This window comes from Nannospalax galili, unplaced genomic scaffold (assembly GCF_000622305.1).
Source record: "Nannospalax galili isolate Female #2095 unplaced genomic scaffold, S.galili_v1.0 scaffold543, whole genome shotgun sequence".
Classification (NCBI taxonomy): domain Eukaryota; kingdom Metazoa; phylum Chordata; class Mammalia; order Rodentia; family Spalacidae; genus Nannospalax; species Nannospalax galili.
In genome coordinates, this window is record NW_008352270.1 from 2,695,276 (window position 1) to 2,713,334 (window position 18,059).

Genomic DNA, 18,059 nt, shown 5'->3' on the forward strand with positions numbered 1-18,059 from the left:
TGGAACCAGTTTCCTATGAAGCAAGGCTGTAAGCAACACTTGATTGGATGAGGACATCTTTGTTAGCATTCTTTCCTCCATCCTGCCCATGGCCTGCCCCCCTGCTCCTCCTCTTCCTCCTCCTCCCCTCCTCCTCCTCTTCCTCCTCCTCCTCCTCTTCCTCCTCTTCTCCTTTTTTCACTTCTTATTTAATTATAGCATAGTAAATTGTGGCTTTCAAAAAAATCAATTTTAAAAAAGTTAAAAAAAATCCTACACAAAAGGAAGAAAAAGACAGGCCAAATTCACAAAAGCAGAGAGCTGAATAATAGCTGTGAGGAATGGGGAGAATGAGAGTCTTGGTCAAAAAGCAAAAATTGCCCTTGTGTAGGACAGACAAGTCTAGAGTTGTAGCATCCAGCAAGGCGGCTATAGCTAATAACAGAGCTGTGTTATTATTTTTTATATCCATATGTCTATGTGTTCAAGTGTGCAAGGATACACAAACACATGGATGTGCATGTTTGTGAACCCAAAGAACAACCTCAGATGTCATCCTCAGAAACACTATCCAACTCCTTTGAGGCAGGGTCTCTCACACTGACCTGGAGCTCTGTCATCAGGCTAGACAGGCTGGGCAGTGAGCCCAGGGATCCTCCTGTCTCCACCTCCCCAGTGCTGGGATTACAAGCATGTGCTACCATGACTGGATTTTTATGTGGGTGCTAGGGATCAAACTCAGGTCCTCATGCTTGTGCAGCAAGCACTTTACCAATTGAACCATCTCCCCAGCCCCCTAGTACTATGTTATAGCCTTGAAATTTGCTAGGAGAGTCAATTTTACATGTTCTCAAGACATAGACACACACACACACACACACACACACACAGAGAACTAATCACAAAAAGAGATGTTGATTTACTTGATTATGGAAGTCAATTCACTATAAAATATATACATTACAGTGTGCTCCTTAAATATACACAGTTTTTACTTTAAAATTAAATAGCAAAAGGCTGGAGAGATGACTCAGTGGTTAAGAAGACTGGCTGCTCTCTCAGAGGACCCAGGTTTGATTCCCAGCACTCACATGGCAGCTCACAACCATCTTAACTCCAGTTCCAGAGGATTCAGCACCTTCTTCTGACCTCCAGGCATTGCATGACATGGATACACTCACATACATGCAGCCAATACACTCATACACATAAAATAAAAAGTTAAAATTTAAAATATTTTTAAAAATTAAATAGCTGGGGGCTAGAGAGATGGCTCAGTGATTAAGAGTACTGGCTGCTCTTGCAGAGGACCTGGGTTTGATTCCCAGCACCCACATGGCAGCTAACAACTGTTCTTAACTCCAGTTCCATGGGATCCCACACCCTCTTCTGACTTCCATGGGCACTGCATAACACCAGTGCACCTACCAACATGCAGGCCAGGCAATACATTCACACACAAAATATTAAATAAAATATAAAAAAATTAAATAGCAAAGAAGTAAAAACATATATAAGTAAAGCTAAATTGGCTCTAGGTGAGAGAATATGGTTGGGTTTTCTTTCATTTGTATTTTTATGCATTTTAAAATAGAAATAGCAATAGCTGTTGATTTGAAAAAGAAATTGTACATCTCTTTCCAAAGATCTTGTTATGTGAGACTTCACATGCAATAGAAAATACTTCTAGCTGAGGCTTCATACCTGTCTTCAAGAGCTCAAGAGAAGGCAGGTATTTATCACCACCAAGTTTGTTGCCTTTAAATGGAAAGCATGGAATGTGATATGTGAATATGGCTGCATAGCAAAAGGGACATTTAAATAGCAAATTCTGGCACACAGCTTTAGTCCCAGCACTCCGGGGGCCAAAGCAGAGGCAGGTGGATCTCTATGAATTCCAGGCAAGCCTGGTCTATGTAGTGAGTTCAAGTCAGCCATAACTACATAGTGGGACCCTGTCTCAAAATCAATCAATCAAAATAAATAAATAAATAAATAGCAAATTTTAATATTCTTATAAAAATGCATCTACTATGGCATCCCACTGAAATTGGCCAACAGCCCATGAAAAATAGATGATGCAGAGACCCAAAAGTTCAATGCCTTGCCACAATGGGAGGAAGATCATCCCACACCTACCATCCCCTCCAAGGTTCAAGGACTTTTGTGGAAGAAGTTGGCAGAAAGAATGTAAGAGCTGGAGGAAGGGGTGGAGTGTTAACTAGAAATGTCCTCTGACCACTCTGCTGGCAAGCTGTAGTCACACCTCCTTCCCACACTTTCAAAGAGTCAAGGGGAAGTCAGTTACCCCTCCCACCCAATGGGCCAATCTTAGCTGCATGTGGGGGGGGGGCAAAGGATGTATAAACTGAGAACACCAAGAGGCACCTCTCTCACCATTTTATGTGGCTGTCGGGAGGTCACAGGATCTGTATTTGAGTGTGGACTTTAGAGCACAGGCATAAATGTGGGGCACCCACTCTTCTGTAAATGAACCCCTACCCTAAGCTCTGCTAAAAAAATAAAATAAATAAAAAAATTTTTAATGTATCTACTACATATAAAAATATCAGCTTGGTTAAGTGTGTTAATTAACTTTCCATTGTTGTGCCAAAATATCTGAGATAACCAACTTAAAATGAACAAAGTTTTATTGTGGCCCATGGTCATTTGACCTCTTTGCTTTGGGGCAAGACAGCACATCCTGGTAGGAAGTGCCTGATAGGGAGACTGATTACCTCATGACAGTGAAGAAGCAAATAGAGAAGAGTAAGGGCTAGAATCAAGCCTCAGTCTCCAATGACCTACTTCCTTCAGCCAGGCCCTACCTCCTAAGGGTTCTACCATATCCTAAGAGTGCTGTCAGCTGGACAACCAAACCTCAGCACATGGGCCTCTGGGGGACATTTAAGATCCAAACTACAGCACAAATAAGGCTAGCTGTTGGAAAAAACAACTCCCTAATCTCAGTGGTCAGGTGAGCCATTGCCAAGTTTAAGAGCCAAGGCTACTGAGGTAGCTGCTTGATGTGGGAATCTCTGTTCCACACAGTTATTTAGGCACTAAGAACTCTCAGTCTTGGCCAGTGAGACCATTCCCCACATACAGCCTCCCAAGTCCTCACAAAAATAAAAAGAATGAGTGCAGAGGATCATACACAAGAGATTTTCATTGTCCCAGTCCTAGAATGACATCACACTCCTACCAACATTCCATGGGCCAGAACTCAATCACAGGGCCCCAAACTAACTGCAAGAGAACCTGGGAAATTTAGTTGCACTGTGTTCTCAGGAAGAAGAGCAGAAGCAGCACCAACTTCTCTTACTCGATAAAGAAACAAAATAGATCAAATGTCCCTGTTCTTAACTTTCTTTATTCTGCTGTGTGGAAGACAGTGGTTGACACTATGATGTTTCCTCAATCACTTCTCCACCTTATTTATTTTATTTCACTTTGCCTGCATGGATGTAAGTGCACCACATGCATGCACTGCCCACGGAGGCCAGAAGAGGGTGTCAGAGCCCCTGGAACTAGAATTGTTAGCCTGAGAACTGAGCCCAGGTCCTCCGTCGAAACAGTGAGTGCTTTTAACCACTGAGACATCTCTCCAGCCCCTCCACCTTATTTTTTTGAAACAGGGTCTCTCACTCACTGAACCTGAAGCTTGACATTTCTGCCAGGATGACTTGTCAGTGAGTCCCCAGGATCTGTCTGTTGCTGCTCCCCCGGCACCGGGATTACAGATCCATGCTGCCACACCTGGCTTTTTACATGGGTGCTAGGAATCTGAACTCAGGTTCTCATGCTTGTGCAGCAAACACTTTACTCACTGAGCCATCTCTCCTGCCCCTTTAACTTCATTTCTAAAGGCCCATTGCTATATTAAGAGCTACGTGATCAAGGATACACGGCTCATTATATGGTGACAAGATAGTCTTGCAGGTCATCTTGATACTAAAGCACCTCAGATTCAAACCTCTCCCTTTCTCTCTCCCTCTTCCTCTCCTCTTCTCTCTCTTTTAGACAAGGTCTCACTATGTAGCCCTGGCTGGCCTCAAACTCACAGAGATGCTTCTGCCTCTGCCTCCCAAGTGCTGAGATTACAGACTACCATGCCCAGTCTCAAAATATTTTGATAAAGGAAGGTAAACTCCCTAGAAAGGTGTGGCTTCAACCACATGTCTGGCCAATTGCTGTTCCTTCTCCTTGTTCATACACGTTTCCAGTGATGAAGGGGAGTTTTTTTTTTTTTAAACGTTTACAGAAGATTTTAATAGAAGCTTCGTGTGCTGGATAGCTTTAATGTCAACTTGACACACCTGGGTTGAGGGAGCCTCAACTGGGGAATTGCCTTCATTGGACTGGCCTGTGGCCATGTCTGTGAGGCGTCTTCTTGATTGTTGTGTGATGTGCGACGGCCCAGCGCATTGTGGGTGGTGCCACCCCTGGGCAGGTGGGTCTATGTTGTATAAGAAAGCAGGCTGAGCAGGGCCAGGGGAGCAAGCCAGTAAGCAGCATTCCTCCATGGCCTGTGCTCCAGCTCCTGCCTCCAGGTTCCTGCCCTGAGTTCCTACCTTGGGCTCCCTGATGAACTGTGACCTGGGAGATGTAAGATAAATAAACCCTTTCCTCCCCAAGTTGGTAATGGTCAGAATGTTTTGTCACAGCAATGAAGAACAAACTAGGACACTTCATTAGAACTTTACATTGTTAAAAACATATTTAAGCAGTGATCTAGGAATATATTGCTGGAGATAATAATTCATCACTGAGGAAGACAGACGGTTTGGCTTTTCTCTTATCAGTGTTGCATATTTTATAGGTGATTTTAATTAAGAGTCTTCTGTTAGTTATGCAAGATAAGATCAGTTAAGGTCTTTTGATAGTGTTAGATATTCTAAAAATGGAAGACAGAAAGAAGGAAAAAGGAGGGAGGGAGGATGGGAGGGAGGGAGGATGGGAGGGAGGACGGGAGAAAAAAACATTCAGACAGATGGATGGGTAGGTGGATGGATGGGTAGGTAAGTAGATGGTTGAGTGGATAGATGGGTAGGTGGATGGGTGGGCAAATGGATAAGTGGATGGAAGGATGAATCAATCTCTATATTCCTTAAAACTTCAATCATGTTTTATTGAATCACTGTTCAAAGATTGTCCAGTTGATGAAATATGATTGGAATAAAAAGATCATAGACTCAACACAGGAAAAAATGATTAAAATAATAGATTCAAGAGTAATAGAATCTAAGATTCCATTTCAACTGAAAAATGAGTTTGTGTCCTACACCCTCAGACAACTTGTATTCTGTCAGACATCTTTTATCATAAGAGGTATTGTGGTTTGGCTCTAAAATGTTCCCCAAAGGTCCTGTGTTGCATGGTGGGGCTAATCAGGGGTGGTAAAGACTTCAGGAGGTGGTCCTAGTTGGAGGAAGTAGGCCTTAGGGGTGCCTTTGAAGAGAATGCAGGAACCCCAACCTCTCTCCTCTGCTTTTTACTTCTTGGTTGCCATGGATACGCAGTTTTCTCTCCCATCCCCTCCCTAATGTGATGCGCTTTCTCACCCAAAAGCAGCAGGGCCAAGTGATCAGGGACTAAAACCTTGGAAACTATGAGCCAAAATCTTTTACAGTTGATATTCTCAGGTATCATGTCACAGTAATGGGAAACTGACCAAAACAAAAGTCCTGAACTTTAGTAGAACTTGACCTCATTTTTTAGAACTATCCAGAGATTAGCTGTTGTTTTCTTCAATGGTATATTTTTGAAGCTCAGCTCTCTTCTGGAAGTTTGAGGACTGTGGCAAGCAAAAATAAAATTCGATGGGTTTGTTGATTTCCTAAAGCAAGTGTAAAGTAAGTTTTCATGCTTTGGTTTCTTCCCTGGAAGTTCAAAAATGAAGGTATGGTGGTACACACCTTCAATCACAGTGCTCAGAAGGCAGAGGCAGCGGGGGCAGGGGTTGTCTCTGTGAGATCAAGGCCAGCCTGGTCTACATAGTGAGTTCCAGGCCAGCTGGGGCTATGGAGAGACCCTGTGTCAGAGAAAAAAAAAAAAGGATTAAAAATGTCTACTGCCTAAAAAACACTTTCAATTGATCTGTGTAGATTTCAAGGGAGCTTATTTTTGGATGATGGGGTCACCTATGTAACAAGGCTGGGATATAGTGGTGACTTAAATAGATTTAGGATGATAAGCCTGAATGACTAAGACCCCAGGGGACCGAAAGAAGAAGAAGAGGGAAAACAGGCAGCTGCAGAGACTTTGGTGTCCTTGTCTTCAGTGAGCTAGTGGATGCTTACACTTGCCTGATCCTGCAGCCCAATCAGGAAGCCCACACGGGCAATGGAGCTCTTGTATCTCCAAGAGGATGAAGAGAACAAGGTTTCCAACATGAAGTGGTGTGACTGTTCCACTCCCGCAGACTTCAGGGAAACCTCCCAGCATGCTGCCAGCTTTGTGGCTTGGGGAAGGAGAATGGATCTGCCAGTAGCCTGATCATGGCTCTGAGCTATAGGGAAAACCATGAGAAATTCTCTAGCCTTCTCCTGTGTTTTAGTGTAGAACCAGAACTGGGCTAATCCCTTCTTCCCACATGTTCAAGTTGAATCTGTGACCTCAGGCTGAGGTCACATAGGTCTCTGGTTCACCACCTGGAGTGACCATTAGAACCACCTGGCACTCTTCCTCACACTGTTTATCTCACCTCAGACTTACTGAACCCAGATTTTCAAGGAAAGGATCTAGACACAGGATTGAAGGCAGTGTGCCTTCAAAGGCCTCTCTGTGGAGTCTGTTAAAAAACAGTCAAGAGGGGCTGGAGAGATGGTTCAGAGGTTAAGAGCACTGGCTGCTCTTGCAGAGGATCCTGGTTCAATTCCCAGCACCCACATGGTGGCTAACAACCACCCGTAACTCCAGTTCCAGGGGATCTGATGCCCTCTTCTGACCCCCCAAGGGCACTGCATGACACAGGTGCAATTACACACATGCAGGAAATATACTCATACACATAAAATAAAAATAATAAATAAAATATTAAGACAAAACAGTCAAGAAGCCTTGGCCCAACATGACTTGCCTTTATAGTTGAGCATTATCATTGTACCTAAGGCACTGAATGTCGCAGTCTCCAGTCACTAGCTCAATATGCTCGGATCTTAAATGTCCTGCAAGGGCCATGTGCTAAACGATTGATTACCATCATGGGGCATTGTTGGGAAGGTAGTAGAGCCTGTAGGAGATGGGGTCTACTGGGAGGGGGTTCAGTCATTGGTATGTGGCGTGGCCTTGCAAAGGATTATGGAACCCTGATACCATCCCCCCTTGTGTACCATGTCAACTACCATGAAGTGAACAAACAGCCTTTCTGTCACACACTTCTGCCATGATATACTGTGTAGGCACAGGCCCAAAGCAATGGGGCCAAGTGGCCATGAATTGAAATCCTGGAAATTGGCCAAATAAGGCCAAACCAAAATTTTCCTCCTCTTAAGTTGATGATATCAGATATTTTGTTATAGCATCAAAAGCTGACTAACATAAAATGAAAGGACTCAATCCAGGTTCTCACTTACCAGTGACTGACTGATCATGAATAAAATAATTCACCTTGCTGAGGTCTCTGTCCCCACCTCACAGTGGGAAGTAACAGTCTGGGTATCTTTAAAATGTGCCATTGCTTTAAACAACTGATCCAACTCCTAAGCATTTGGCCTGAGTTCCTATGAACATATGAGCAGTCAAAAAAAGAAAGATTGAATAATTTTCAGGTGGATGATTAACAATCAGAGAACTGTACCAACAGTCTGGATACTCATTTAACACCATTAAAAGAATTAATGCATTTCTTGGTAAATAAGTGGCCAAGAGAATGGTGAAATAGGATTAATTTTTTTTTCATTTAGAAAACCCAGAATGTAGATCATATCCAGTTAAGAACAATCTGGTCTATAAGCAAAGATATTTTCAAATCAAATATTAGATTGCAATTATGAGACCATCAAATAATACAAAGATGGAATCATCATTTTTTTAGGTTCCTTTATTATGACTAGTACTCTAATAAACTGTGGATGGGGAAAAAAAGTTACTTGGGAATCATGTTCTATGGTATTTTTTAAAAAATTTAGCCTGCTATCTTTTTGCAATACTGACTTCCATCTATTGAGTCTTTAGGTACAGATCAGTTAAACTTGAATGCACAGTCTTTTGGTCTAGTTTTCTTTATCCTAATAACAAGAATGGAATCTTATCCCCTTCAGGAGTTTATAAATAGTCCATATGAAAGTACCTGTTACCTTTTCGTGTATAGTAAGCTCATTATTGAAAATTACATTCCCTCACACCTCCAGGCCTTTCTGCATCTAAATGTAACTCTTTGCACTTAAGTGTTCATGGCGGGAAAAAAAAATCAGCAAATACTAATGTTCAAACCCCAAGGGGGCAGCCTGCACACAGATGAAAATATGGCCAAGTTTTTGTTGCATGGCACCAGGGCCTGAGGAGAAAATCGAAGCCTGCATGAAAGATTTCACTCTGAGAAGTAAAAGAACCCAGCCTTCCTGTGTATTCCAATTAATAGGTAACCTCAAGAGAGTCTGTAGCAATGACATTGTTTCAAGCCTAAGCATAAGCTTAACAGTGCATAAACTACAACACAGTTTTGCTAAAGTCACGTGTCCTTAATAATCCATATCACCAACTTTGCTGTGAGATGTCAAGGCAGCAGGCAAAACAATTTATTTTTTGGAGTTTAGTCAAAGACCATTTATTCATTCATGAGGGTGTGTTCTAAAAAAGCCTAAAGACAAAATATCAAGACAGCCCATTGTCTGGGTTGTGGGATCAAACCACCCTGTAAGGGAAGCGCCATCACCAGGGACCTAGAGGAGGGACAATGTATGGTTAACCCAGGTCCATTAGATTATGGGAGAAAGGACCAGAAGTTTGCATTCAGTTGGTGGTCAGAGCATTTTACATTTAAAGGTCTGTCTATTGATTAGTTTGGCTGAAGGTTTGCTGGGGGACAGAACACACAGGATTCATCTGAAGACACATTGGCTTCGTAGGAAAAATTCAGGTAGACAAACAGTAGCAGTAATTACATCTAAGGCAGAATGACACCTTATTTGCTTTCTATTGTTCCCTAACTGCCTGCTAGCTGTAAGGCACCAAGTAGCTCTCTGTTCTCATCAAGATGAACAGCAGCAAGTCAACAGTGATCTGGGGTTTACAGATCACTTTTCTGGTATGATACGCTGGGAGAGACTGGCAATATGAACCACCTCATGAAGATAAGGACATGGGCTGGCTCTTGCATTCATTCCAGTGTTCAGCAAGGCTCTGCTGGACTCCTTCCATGTGTGCTGTACTGTGCCGGGTACCAGGGACACCACAACACACAGGACGCTGTCCCTGGGAGCTTACTACCCATTCCTGAATAATAATAATGACCACAGATACTGCACGTGGAGTACAGTTCCTAGAGTGTACAGTAGAACATATTTGGCCCCAAAGCAGTGATTCTCACTGAGGTGCTGTATAGCGTTACTCTGTTTTGTCCCGGGAGGGGCCCTTCCACAGGTGGGCTGTGGTCTGTGGCTCTCAGAGGTGGAACTTCACCCTTCAGGTGCCTCCTCCCTCACCAAGGTAGCAAAGGACAAGAGTCACAGCTGGATGACAGACACCCTCACAGGTGTACCCAAATCACCTTGGACCTCACGAGTGGGAAATGGCCCCTTGTGGTGTGACATCTCCGAGATTTTGTTTTTCTGTTTTTTGGTTTTTTTTTTTTAAACTTCAGTATAACATAAGCTATGCTGCCTGATACCGTTAACAAATGTCTGCTTGCTCAGGACTTTTAGAGGAGACAAGAAATCACAGGCTGTGGAGACAGAATAAAATCATCACCTAAGGCAGGTGAAGCTTTCACAGTAAGTGAGATCAGCTTCTCCCTATTGTGGTTTTTCTTTTCAGTAGGTAAGGCCAGCCATCACACTGGCTTTCCCAAGACGCCACCCATCATAGGCACTGCTGTCTTCATGCCTGGTTCCTGCGGCGCCGAGTCACCTGGAGGGATTCCAGGCATTTCCCAGGTTAGTGCAGACAGCAGAGGGATTTTCTAAGCAAACTGCATTACTGAGACGATAAAAGTGCCAGAGTATAAAGCCAGATAGGTTTGCTGAGTAGAGGTTTTTTTTTTTTTATAATTTTTTCTCTTTTTTTGAGTTATAATCAAAGTATATTGGAGCTACCTCTTCCATGGCATTGGCAGGATTTTTGCATATTTATTTTCATTTGTTTTGTAATAGTGATGGAATTCAGTGGCCTATGCTAGGCAAGTACTCTACCACTGAGATATATCCTTGCCACAGCAAGCTATCCCTCTACCTTGATAATTCATATACCTTGCATTTGGTAATTTTAATTTAATTAATTAATTAGTTGTTTGTGACAAGCTCTTTAGCCAAGGCTGAACTTGAACTCTCTATATAGCTGAGAATGATTTTGAACTTTTGATCCCCTTGTTTCTACCTCCCCAGTGCTGGGATTGCAAACATTTGCTCCCCATGTATGTAATGCTATAGGTTGAACACGGGGCTTCATGTATGCTAAACAAGCACTCTACTAACTGAACTACACCCTCAGCCCAGTAGTATTAATTTACTTTTATTTTTATTTTTTATGAGTTTTTTCAAGTTAACCTATAAAGTAATGGGTTTCATTATGGCATTTTTATACATACTTTGTTCTTTTTGGTCCCCCCCGACCCAGCTCCCTTCTCCCCTCTGCTGGGTCCCTTTCCACCCTCCCAATTACCTCCTGCAAGACTTTTTTAATCCTTGTATCCTGGATCCATTCAGTTAACGTCCACCTGAAACCAAAAGGGCTGATGTGAAATAACGCAGGACTTGGCCAGATGCTGGGTTTGTTTATCCATCCAAAATGGTGACACTATACAAAACACAATCTTTTCTGTGAAGCGATAATTTTTCCTATGAACAATATAACTCTTCAAGAGCAATATTCTCATTAACAATTAATTTGTGATTTTAGAGCATGTTGTATGCTCCTAGTAAGTGCTGTAGCATTATGAACAATAATAGTCATCACCATATTTTAAGCCTATTCATGCACAGAAAAAGAGTAAGGAAGTTCTTTGTAATGTAAATTATTCCTAAATTCTAGACATTCAGCTTACCCTTATAAACATCACTTAATTTCAAATTCTCTTATTAAAATATGTAATTGTTGGAGCAACAAGCTCCCAACATAATTGTCAGTTCTTTAAAAGTAAAATTCCACTGAATCTTGCTTTGGGTGAGAGGAAAGTGACCAGAGGGGCAAGATAGTACTTGCCTCTGTGCAGTCCATGGTTTGACTTTCTGGAAGAAGTCAGCTCTATTTTATTTCTCGTTTTTAAAAATTAAAGGTTGTGCTTTTCTTTTCTTAGACATGGTATGCATTATGTGTGCAGGTGTGCTCACCCAAGCATGCGTGTGTGGAGGCCGGAGGTCAACACTGTTGTCTTCCTCTGTCACTCTCCATCTTGGTTTTTCTGGGGGTTTTGATTTGGTTTTTTGTTTCTTGTTTATTCTGATGTCTTTTGTTTGTTTGTTTGTTTTTTTGAGACAGCGTCTCCCTGTAGCCCCAGCTGGCCTGGAACTCACTATGTAGACCAGGCTGGCCTTGAACTCACAGAGATCCGCCTGCCTCTGCCTCTCGAGTGCTGGGACTAAAGACATATGCCACCACGCCCCCTGTTGTCATTATCTTAACATAGTTTCTGCCGTGATGTAATGACTACTCAACAAAAACCAACTTCTAAATTATCTGTGAAGTAGAATGTCAAGCATGCCAAGCCACAATATTCCAAAATAGAATGGAGAAAAGACAATTTCCTTGGCTAACAAAGGGTACAGAGACTGGCGACTTGGGGAACTCAAATTAGAAGACTCTCAAAGACTTTGGACAACTCCACAGTGGCCAATTAAGACTTAAATATGCTAAAGTTGTCTAAGGCTCTCTCCCAGGGCCTCTGGGTGCTATAGGAGCAGTGCTGATGGGAACAAACTCCACCCCACCCCCCACCATCCACTCCCCCACAGGCCTTTTATCAGCCTTATGCTGTGTCTGGGATATGAGCTTTATGGTATCTCTTTTCTTACTACCTCAAGGACAGAGGTGGTAAAAAGAACAGAGGAGGGAAGGAGGGAAAGAGGGAGGGAAGGAGGAGGGGAGGCATAAAGAAAAGGAGGAGGAGGAAGAAGAAAGACTTTGACAAAATATTATTACAGCTCCAGGAAGGATTTTTTTTCCCTTGGGAATGACTACCATGAGGGTCTATAAAGATGCAAAAAGGGTGGCTGGACAGGGACAGAAACACAGAAAATGAGGACAGTCAAACCCTGACCTCAGCAACAGCAACATTCCTTCTCTGAATAAAACTTGGGCTACAAGTGAACCCTCAGGAGTAAGATACACTCTGGGATGAGTAAAACATCAGCTAGATACAGACCCCAGAGAGTTCTAACCAAAAGGCTCTGTTTCTGGGTCACCCAGGGTTATGTGCTATAATTTTAGACCCTGAATGGTGTCCTGAGACCTTGGTGTTAAAGGCTTGGTCCCCAGAGCAGTGCTAAGCTGGGGGGCGGGGTGCTTAAGAAGTGGAGTCATCATTGGTTTCTTGGGCCATTTGGAGAAGGCACTTGAAGGATATTGTAGGACCCTGCCCCATCTCTGACTCCATTTAAAAAAATATTTTATTATTTTCATTTTATGTCTATGAGTATATTGACTGCACATGTATAAGTACATCTGTGTTGTGCAATGTCTGTGGAGATCAGAAGAGGGCATTGGTTCCCCTGAAACTGGAGTTACAGATGGTTGTTCACCACCATGTGGGTGTTGGGAACCAAACCCTGGTCCTCTACAAGAGCAATTAGGCCAGTGCTCTTAACTGCTGAGCCTTCTCTCCAGCCCCTTGGTCTATTCTTGCCTCCTGGTGAGGAGGTGAGCAATGTGTTCTACCATGTACTCTTTGTTGTCTGGTATGTCCATCAGAGACCCAAACACTGAGTCCACTCAGTATTAGACCGGAACTTTTAAAATGGAGCCAAAACAGACCTTTTCTCCTACGAAGCTAATTATCTCAGCCATTTTGCTAACACGTTGTTTGCATATGGTCACTCAGTGCTTCTCTAGTCTCACCCACCTTGCTTACTCTGAGCATTTCTGAAAGTCAGCAAGATGAGTAGCCAGTTCCTCATGCTAAACTTGGGTTACATCCTGCCATCATCCATCTTTTTCAGGGGTTGGAGCAGGTGTCCTCTAAACTTCTCTTCTATAAACTCACAATTCCTCAAAAATGATTGAATGTCATGGCCACAGGGCTGCTGCTTGGAATGTAGAAGCCTCAAGCTCAGAACCCAACTCCGTACCCTGTAGAAGTCAGACCCTTACCCACGGGATCCATGCTTTCCTGGTAGAGACTGAGGCCTGACTTTCTTATGATAGTCTTTTACATCTGCTGTCTCTGTCCTGTGCCAGTGACCTACAGGAGAAATTTACCTTCCGTTCACAAAAAATGCATTCACAAGGGGCAGTTATACGTGTGGTAGACTTATGCAAAATTCAGGGAGCAGCAAAAGGGATCTTTACATTGCTATGACTCAGGGTTCAAACTGAGTATTAGACAGTAATCTGCCTTAAAAATAAATCACCTGCCCTGGCCTGGGGCCACATTTAGCTGGCTGTCTTGATTGTACTCTTGATGGCTCTGAGCCGCCACTGCCCAACAGAAAAATAATCCGCATAATACAACTCCATGTTTCCCAGGAGCAAGATTAAAATTTTAATGTATTAATTTGAGCATCTTATTTAATCTAATGTTGTCACTGGGATTTCAAATTTCAGTATGCAATCAATATTTAAAAGTACTCACAAGATTTTTACATTCTGGTTTTGTGACATCTTCCCACATCAAGTATCTCTCATGTTCTGAGTGCATTTCAGGAGCTCGGAGGCCAACTGTGGCTGTGGCTGCCCTATTGGCTCTCCTGGTCTTCCCCTTCCCTGCCTCCCTCCCTCACCCTTCCTCACCCTCTTTACAGCCCCAAGCTGCTAAATTCTCCTTGATTATAGCAGCCCATCTCCAGTTTCTGCCTTTATATTTTAGCATGTTTCTGCTTAGTCAACATTTGAGGAATTCTGGAAATGGAACACAAGGCCTTGTACATGCTAAGCACCTCCTTGGCCACTGAGCTAAAGCCCCAATCCAACTTCTGTTTTGTTTTGTTTTGTTTTGTTTTGTTTTGTCAATGTTTTATTTTTGTTTGTGAGCACGTGCCTGTATGTGTATGCACATGAGGATGTAGGTGCTCATGGAGGTCAGAAGAGGGCATCAGATCCTTTGAAACTGGAGTTATAGGCAGTTGTGAGCCACCTGACATGGTGCTAGAAACCAAATTCAGGTTCTCTAGAAGGGCAGCAAGTGCTTTTAACTGCAGAACCATCTCTTCAGCCCTGAAACTTCTGTTTTAAAAGGGCACTCTCTTCCCCTCTCGTGTGTGTGTGTGTGTGTGTGTGTGTGTGTTGGGGGTTTGTGTGTGGTTCATGTGCACACATGTGTGGGAAGGCCAGAGCTCCATCTTAGTTGTCATTTCCAGGAGTCATGTACCTTGTTTTTTGAGATGGGGTCTCTCACTGAGACCTGGAGCTTGCTAATTAGTCTAGACTGGTTGGCTAGCAAGTTCTAAGCATCTGCCTGTCTCCCCAGCACTGGAATTACAAATGAGTGCCATCATTCTGTGTGGGAGGAATGGAACTCAGATCCTCGTGCTTGAGAACTACAAGTACTTTACCAATGAGCTACCTCCCCTGCCCCGACTTTCTTTAGACATAAGCTGGTCATTAATTACAACTTGTTTTCTCTACTGACAGTAGATCTATTATCATCACAATCTCATGGGGAAACTGAAGCCCAAAAGTTAAAAGGTTTAGCACAGGCACCAAGTGAAGCCACTCCAAATGCAGGCAGAGAGCCTGAGGTTCCTCTGAAGGAGTCATTCAGCTCCAGAAAATCCAAAGCACAGGGCCCAGAGCTGCAGGCCAACTATCACTTGTCCCTGGTTTCCTCCCTGGGTCTGTCATCAGTCTTGGAGGGGCATTCAGAGGCCTGGGCACAGCTGGGCTTTTGTTCCCTCCATTCTCTGGGGATGGAACCTTCATCTCCACCTGCATCCCTAGCTCCTCCCAGATGGCCTTTAAGCAAAACATCTCTCACCCTGCCTTCAAGTTATCCACACACATCAGCTTTTACAGGCCATGGTCTCCCTGAGCCCAGAGCCCTGGTCCCCTTCAGCTCTGCCTTGCCCTCTCTGCTATACCCTGCTGCTACAGCTAAGCAAGTTTAACTACACCCTGCTGCTACAGCTAGGCAAGTGTAACTTTGGGACTTCAAGCTTGCAGATTAGTGTAACAAGATCATTTTACTCCATTTGTAAAATGGTTAATTAGGATATTCCATTGAATCTGAGAGTCTCCTATTTATATATAACTCCAATTTACCTACTTCAGGACACCTGGAAAACCACTGGAAGGTTTCATTTGTCATTAACTTAAGCTGGCTCAGATATTTGAATTCTTAGAAGGAAAGCTGAATATATTAAATTTATCACTCCAGAGGCTGGGGATATGGCTCAGTCAGTAAAGTGCTTGCTGCATAAGCCATGAAGACCTGAGTTCAATTCCTGGCATGCCCATAAAATCTGGATATGGCACCATGTGCCTATGTTCCCAGCACTGGGAGGCAGAGACAGGAAGATCTTGGGCTTGCTGGCCAGCTAGCTTAACCAAATTAACAAGCTCCAAGTTCAGTGAGAGATCCTGTCTCAAAAAATAAGGCAGAGAGTGACAGAGGAAACCACCCCATGTTCCTCTCTGGCTTTCACATATGCATGCACAAGCACAGACAGCTGGGAACCCAGACAGCTGGGAACCCAGATGGGGCATTTTTGATAAAAAGCCGCTTTGACCTTCTGGGGCATCAACATCTCTGGAAACTGAGGGGTCAGGGGTGGGTGGCTGGGCTTCCTTTGCCTCTTCTGTGCTCATGAGCATTCACTGTCCCCAAGTGTTCAGTGAAGGGTGGTGACACACCCGAGTCTCAGGTCCACAGACAGCAGAACCTAAATGCAGTACCACATGCCCTGCTGCCCCATGGTTCCTGGGGTGTCACTGTCACACCCTCACCAGCTCTCCTGGGGAAGAACCCCAGGGATCCTGGGCACACCACACACATCTGCAGGCAAGCATTATACAGCCAGGAGACTAGCCTGGCTTTGGTACCTGTGCTGGCGAATGTGACCATTGTCTCTCTCAGTGGACTTCATTGGAATTGGCCCTGTCCCCAGCAGGATACTGTAGTGTGAGGCAGGGAGGCCAGCAGTATTTAAATCACAAGCCAGTCTTAGCTTCTCTGAAGAGGAGGGAGGGAGGCTCCCTCACTGAAGTTTGCTAGATGCTGTCTTCCCTGTTACAATTTGCTCAAAGCCCAGCTTCCTTGGGGGATGATTCAGAGCCACCACCTTCAGTGATAAAAGTATGCTTTTGAGGAAAACAGGAGGGAAGGTACAAGTCAGAGTGAAGGATGTCCACCAAAGCCATTGGAATAAAGGCAGAAAAGGAAATTAAGCCCTTAACCCATTCTTGTTTTTGTTTGTTTCAAACCAATCATAATTAAGAGGCAAAATAGAAGATTAATCTATCAGTTCCGTTTTCAGCTGTCATTTTAGTCATCAAGCCATATGCCCATCATGCCTCTTTGATAATAACCAAGCACAAGGACTCGGCAAGAATGAAGGGCTGCTGGAGCACTGGAGAAAATGGGTTTTCCTTCCCATAATAGTTAATTAATCTTTGTCACTTATTTAAAGATAAAAACAGGAATGTGATGGGTAAGGTTTTTATTTAGCAAATAAAGTATAGGATAGATATTAAAATTTTAACTTCAGATAGATAATACTTTTTCATAAATATATTCAAACTACTGCACAAAAAACAACCCTTGGATTTACTTCTATATTTACATGAAAAAATTATTGAACATTTTTGTAATGTTAAATTCAGATTTAATTGAGTGTCTGATGTTTTATCTGCCACTCAAGCCATACAGTCTTTGTGCTTATGTATGCTACTCTGTATTTAAATTTTATTTTATGTATATGAATATTTTACTCGCAGGTACTACAAATGCACCATGTGCTTTCAGTACCCATAGATTCCAGAAGAGGGCATCGGAGCCTCTGGAACTGGAGTTATGGACAGTTGTTAGTTGCCATGTGGGTGCTGGGACCAAACCCAGGTCCTCTGCAAGAGCAGTCAGTGCTCTTAACTGCTGAGCCATCTCTCCAGCCCCCTAATCTATCTGTTTTTTGAAGTAGCATTAATAGAAGAGAAAAATAAGCACAGCATGGATACAGTCTTCTTTGGTTATTGTTCTGGTCTTAAAGAATGGAGTATGGAACAATTAGCTGAGTGGCACAGCTAAAGTACAGAGCTGCAGAAGCCAGCCCCGGTCTGTGGGAGGCCAAGGCCACTTCCTCCTCCTGACTTTATAAACTTCTTTGACATCCTGTTAATAATACAGACAACCATTGCTTTCTTTTTAAAAAAGTGACAAAGTACATATAATATCAAATTACCACATTAACCGTTTTTCTCTGTGTGAGGTAGGTTAAGTACATCCACATAATTGTGATTAATCTCCAGAATGCTTTTCATCTTGAAAAACTGAAGCTCTGTATCTAGGAAACAGCAACTCCCTGTCCTCCCTCTCCTTAGCCCCCCGACCGCCCAGCAACCGCCCTTGTATTTTCAGGTTGTAAATTTGGCCACTTTGGATACTTCATAAAGGTGGACTCATACAGCATTTGTCTTTCTTTGTCTGACTTATTTCACTTAACTTAGAGTCTCCAGGTTCATTTCAGCATGAGTCAATTTCCTCTCTTTTCAAGGCTAAATGATATTCTATTGTCTCTGTGTCTATGAATTTAAAACTTCTCTCTATTATATATACT